The sequence below is a fragment of the Piliocolobus tephrosceles genome, chromosome 10 (genome assembly GCF_002776525.5).
Source record: "Piliocolobus tephrosceles isolate RC106 chromosome 10, ASM277652v3, whole genome shotgun sequence".
In the NCBI taxonomy this organism is placed as follows: domain Eukaryota; kingdom Metazoa; phylum Chordata; class Mammalia; order Primates; family Cercopithecidae; genus Piliocolobus; species Piliocolobus tephrosceles.
The window spans coordinates 87525792-87531300 of record NC_045443.1 but is presented as its reverse complement, the minus strand read 5'-3'; the positions used below and the strand labels follow the sequence as shown (position 1 = coordinate 87531300).

The 5509-nt window shown below is 38.1% G+C and overlaps 1 long non-coding RNA gene across 1 annotated transcript; it reads right to left on the bottom strand.

Annotated features, from left to right (window-relative positions):
- Positions 1 to 429: 429 nt before the first annotated feature.
- Positions 430 to 5089, bottom strand: LOC111538294. The gene is made up of 2 exons (XR_002730297.1): positions 5007 to 5089; positions 430 to 782 (listed from the first exon to the last, which is right to left on the bottom strand). It is a non-coding gene; the product is annotated as an uncharacterized LOC111538294 (long non-coding RNA).
- Between the last annotated feature and the right edge of the window lie 420 nt (positions 5090 to 5509).

The window sequence follows — 5509 nt, the reverse complement described above, 5'->3', positions numbered from 1 at the left end:
AAACAGAAGAAATACAGAAGCAGTAAGGCAACAGTTAAACATCATAGCTTGGGCAAACCCGTACTTAACATCCGCCATGATGACAGCAGTAGCAGTGCTAGGGATATATTGAGTATTCAGGTTCAGTTGTGGGCTGAATGTGGGCACAGCTTGGCATTTGAAATTAGGCAGATTCAGACTACGATGTTTTCTCACAGTTAATGCAGAGACCATAGATAATAATTATGTTGCTGAGCCTACAGTGAATTTTTACGACTGATCCTCTATTAAACTGGCAAAATAAGAGGATAATGTCTCCAGCACTAACAAGTTGGCAGGGAAGTAGCTGGCAACCCCTCCCACTAATGTTCCATCTGTGCGAACCTTCAGTATGATCCAGGATATTGTTTCCCCACACAGGTTGTGCCTGCAGTGTAATCAAGACAGAGAGACCAAGCATAGATATCTTTATTGTTTTTGAAAATGACTGCCATTGGAGGGTGAGCAGAGCCTGGGATTGAGTGCTAATGCTGTTATGTCCTTCTAAGAAGTATCCATGCAGTGATGTCGACAGGAAAATAACCGTTTCTAAGCACTGGCTTGTTGTCCAAGTGACATAAAAGTCACAGAACAAGAAGAACAGTTTCTTTCATTTTAGAAAAGCCTTTTGTTTCTTTTCCTGGAAACTTGGAAAATTGTTTTTGTTTAAAAATATCTTTTCTGTTGATTGCGAACACAGTGCATGTTACTTTCCCAGCCTTGACGCTCCTCCAGCATCCCCAGGCTCTGGATCAGATTTTGCTCTAAAAGCTCAGGGGAGAATAAAGAAAGGCTTGTGAATGCAAAGAGGGTGCACAAACCAGCTGAGGCAAATCCTGACTCCAATCCCTGAAATGATGTCTGTCATCGTACACTTCTCATGCCACCCAAGAAGTGTCCCCTGATGTTTCAGGCAGCTGTCACATCTGCCTCCTCTGAGCTCCTAAATATTTGTTTGATATTTAAAATGTACTGCCTTGTGTTGGAATTATTGTACTTCACGGCTTATTTGTTTCTCCTTTCATATAGTTCACCGTGCCTGAAATAGGGCCTCATTGGACATACTTTTGTATCATGACTAAAGCGAATTCGAAGCCATCCCTGTCGAAGACCATGCACAGGGAAGCACCCTCAGGTTACTTACTAACATAGGGAGGCACATTGCCATTGCTCACCTCACCTCAGTGGTGAACTCTCTATGGAATACCATGTAATAACAACTAATATGCTATTATTTTAAAATGCCAGTGTGCTTTTATGTGCTGGTTCTCGGCACTTTATATGATTAATACATTTAATTCTCACCATAGGAAGTAACTATTGTTGTCATCTCCATTTTACAGATGAGAAGACAAAGGTACAAAAGAGTTTAAATTTTTTTAAGATCTTACAACTAGTAGGTGGTGGTGTTAGCTAGCATGTGATCTGTCTTCAAAACTCAAATTCTTAAGCACTCCACACACTGCCTCCGGATGGGAGTCCTAAACGTCTACGAGGGACATGAATCCTGTTACATCATTTTTTCAGTATCTCTAAGATCTTATACAAGACAGAAATACAGAGGAGGCAAAGGAGGTTTTAATTATCTGCTTTTTCATGTGTTTTCCTTCATGGAATTCACTTTGAATACATTTTAGGGGTTTGAAGAAGCTCAGGAAATTATTTCTTTCTATCTTCTCTTCAATTCATACGCTTAACTCCTACCCAACATTTGTTCACTCCCTTCCTCCTCCTCTAAACAAAGCAGAAGCGAAGAAAAATATTAATGCTACAAAAAACATTTGCAATGATCTATGCAACCCTTTCTCTGGAAGTTTCCATCATTATTGGATTCACCTAACAATTCCTATTCATCCAAACGTGGTCTCAATGGAGTTTTTCTTTACCTGTAGGCAGCTTAGTTGCCTCCCACTGTCCTTTGTTCATAGCCACATCAGAGTGACAGTCTTTTTAGAAGGCTGGTGTTTATGGAATATTCCTAGTTCTGTACATTGCAGTGGGCACTTACAGTTTATGTTTTAAATGAATTAGTGAATCCAATACAAAGCCCTCATTTTACAGAGGAGGAAACTGCCGTGAAATTGGAAATGTAAAGTGGCTGATCACAGTCACATATCTAGTCAGTAGAAAAGCTGACCTCAAGTCAGCTACATTTTCCGTTGCGAGACCTAGGTTGTCCTTCATAGCCTAAATCAAACCTGAGTTTCTTCATGCCTGAAAACCATAGCCCAGCAATAATAGCTATCTTCTTTATATCTTATAATGCTTATAATCTGTAGCACTCATTTAGCTCTGGGTGCATATGTGTATATTTTACTTTTCTCTACCTAGATTATAATTATTTTAAAGTTAGAATTGTGCCCTATCTTTTCTTTTCCATTCACAATGCTTTGGTTTCTTGAGTGTTTGAGCTCCTAAAATTAGGAGTTGATCATCTCATTCACTTTTTCCATTTCTATCATCACCTCTAACTATAGTCCCAAGTACATCCTCAAGTGCCAGTCTTGTTTCCAGCTGTTTGAATAGGCCCATGTCTCCATGTCTCCCTTGGAACCTGAAAAATACTCTGGACCGCTAGCAACTGTCACAAAACTAAAATAAGGCCATTCTGAGATTGGGTAAAGTGGACTTATATTTTTTCCCTTAGAAGATCTCCGCGGAACTGCAGGGAATAATTATCATGCATGAAGACTTTTTTTTTTTTTTTTTTTTTTTTTTGGTGTGCAAGTTACAAAGACTCATCACAGAGATTATCTTGAGTGATGGTGTGTGGAAGTGCAAGCAGGCCTCAGAAGGCCTGGAGACAGATCAAAGATCCAGTAGCTACTCTTTTTATCATTTTCTCTCTCTCTCTCTTTCTGTCTCTGTTACTCTCTCTCAACCTACCTCTACCTTTCTCTCTTAAACTCTCTCTCTGTCAAGGAACACAAGTCTTTCTCTCTTCTATATGGCTGCTTTATCATTCTCTCACTCCACACCTGTTGTCTCTGCCTCTCTATGTACATACAGGACAGCCATTGCCTTATAACTTCCAAGTATACTCATATAAGTCATGGATGTCTCTAAATCCCAATTCCAAGATCCTGAAAGAGCCAATATGATTGCACCAACTTGGTTCAGGTGTCCTATCCACTGTCCGCTCAGTTATGGCCAGGAGTCATGGTCACTGAGAATAGATGAGTTTCTACCATTTGACATGGCCTCTGCTAGACACCATGGAGAAACATACAGGTGATAAAAGTGAAAATGCTACCTTCAGAAATTTAATAATAGATTACACAGTAAGATCTGGAATAATATATTTTTAATAGTTTGTATTATCTTTCCCACTATGAAAGAAGACAGGAAGGGCCATCATTATTTGGTCAGAAAAATGGAAGAAAGACTATTATTTTCTTCTTCAATATTTCACCATTATACATACCTCAAAATTTCTGTTGAAGCCCTCTGTTTTCTTATTCAAGCTAACCCCTTCACTGAGGATGGAGAAAATAGGGGAAAGATGTATAACTTCTTCAAGGTCCTTGTAATGTTAGGAATGTAGTATCCATCTTCTAGGGCCTACCATGATTGCTGGACCCGTTAGCATGCACCAACATTCCAAACAACCAACTAAATGAAGGGAGTAAGAAAGAAACGTTCCCCTTTTTTGAATAGCACTTACGAGAGGTGCCAGTCAATATTTCTTGTTTATGTAATTGGTCAGAACTATTCATATGGCCATAAAGATGCAAAATAGGTGGATATATGTAATTATTTTACTGGGCAACATTGTGCTCAGCTAAGAATCAGGAATCCATTTGCTTATAAAAGAGAAGAGCAGAATGGGTCTATTATAGGTCAGTAACCTCTACCACAACCTTCAGTTCCTGTCCTCAATCTATTTCTCTTGTCCATAGTTTTTGATCCTGGTGACAATCTTTCCTGCCTCTTTTCAATCTTATCTTCCTTTGAATATTGTGATACTGAACTATGCCAATAGTTTTTATTATCTAGTTACTTTATAACTTTACTTTCCTTGATTTCTCAATTTCCTCCTGCCCTCGAAGGATAGGTGTCCCAAAGACGACTCTGTCATTTCCTCTTTGTGTCTGCTTTCATCCACTCCCACCATTTAAACCATCAGCATTATTTTCTAGCTTGCTCTCTCTCTGTCTCTCTCTCTCTCTCTTCCCCACCCCAACTTCCAGGAAGCTATTTTAGATCACTCGCTGGTCATTTTTAATTAAAAGCCCAACATCTCCCAAAAATCTATTGAGGTATCAGAAGTACATTTATATTCAAAATGTAATGCAGAGAACTTTCAACAGGTAAACTTACTCTGATTCCCTATATCAGATAAGTTTGCTTATTCCATACCTACATCACACTCTGCAGTTCTTGGGTCCTACAATAATTATTAAAGTTAACTACTTGAAGAAAGATTTGTTCCATGTCTCTATTTCCTAGTATACTAGGTCTTGAGAACAATAAAAATATGTCTCTTGTTATAGCACTGCATCTCCAATGACTTGCACAGTGCTTTGCACAAAGTAATAATGAAGAATAGCAAATGGACAAGCAAATGAATGAATAAATGTATCATTTGGTTGCCTTTCCGGGGTTCTCATAGGGTGAAATTACCTTGGTCCTCAATGTATTATCTTAGTTTTTAAGCAGACTAAGAATGACTTTGTGCTCACTGGTGGAATCAACTGCCACATTCTTAAGATCAATGTCTACCAAATAATTTTCCAAGACAGACACAAACACCAGAGTGTGCAGAAGAGTTGTGTCAGCCTGTCTAGTGTTGGAAAACCTACATGAAAAGTCAAATTATATTTAGAAAGTTCATTGGAGATCAGAGAATCAGAATAAAATGGCGTAGTCAGGTGATTTAAAATTTAGTGTAGTTGGGCCCAGATATGCTGACATTTCTATGTTCATAATAAGGGTAATTTTGATCACAGGGGCAAAACACTTGAAATATGTGACTTATTCTTACTCACCCTTCCACAGTTTTTAAGAGTATAATAGATCTGAATTTAAATTCCATCTCTATGTGACCTTGAGCAAGCTTCTTTTCTTCTCAGTCTTCTGTTTCCTCCTGTGGAAAAAAAACAAAAAATCAATACCTGTTGTAAGGATTAATAAGATAATTATATAAAATATTTAGCATAGTTCCTGGCATTTAGTGAGTCCTCAATCAATAAAGGATATTATTTCCACCCTCTAGGCTTCCATAGATAATCAATGTTTTTTAATTAACAGATTTATTTTTGTTATTTAAATTTTTTTGTCCTTCCAACTTTTATTTTAGGTTCAGGGGGTACATATGCAGGTTTGTTACATGGTTAAATTGCACAACCCAGGGTTTTGGGTTACAGATTATTTCACCACCAAGTTAATAACCATAGTACCTGATAGGTAGTTTTTTGATCTCTATCTTCCTCCCACCCTCTACTTTCCCAGAGTCTACTGTTCTCTTCTTTGTGTTCATGTGTGCTCAATA